Source organism: Tarenaya hassleriana, unplaced genomic scaffold (assembly GCF_000463585.1).
Source record: "Tarenaya hassleriana unplaced genomic scaffold, ASM46358v1 Cleome2, whole genome shotgun sequence".
NCBI classification, from domain to species: domain Eukaryota; kingdom Viridiplantae; phylum Streptophyta; class Magnoliopsida; order Brassicales; family Cleomaceae; genus Tarenaya; species Tarenaya hassleriana.
The window spans coordinates 8,998,254-8,998,526 of record NW_010965372.1 but is presented as its reverse complement, the minus strand read 5'-3'; positions in this window follow the sequence as shown (position 1 = coordinate 8,998,526).

The following is a 273-nucleotide window of genomic DNA, read 5'->3' as shown; positions in this document are numbered from 1 at the left end:
CCTCGTCGGGAGAATCGCTCAATCCCGAGTCACGGGTAAATGTATTGCCAGTCTCTGCCGGGAGAATCACTCAATCCCGATCCCGTTCCATAGCTAGTGGAACGTTGGCGCGGTTACAGTGTAACCGTAGGATTTCCTCAACCCCGTGATAGCCGAATCACTCAAAACTATCACGTGTATCATCGGCTCCAAGCTCTGCCCGTGGGCAACCAATCACAATCATGTCTCCTCAATATGAAACCCGACCCGGGTCAGAGATCATAAAGAGGAGAT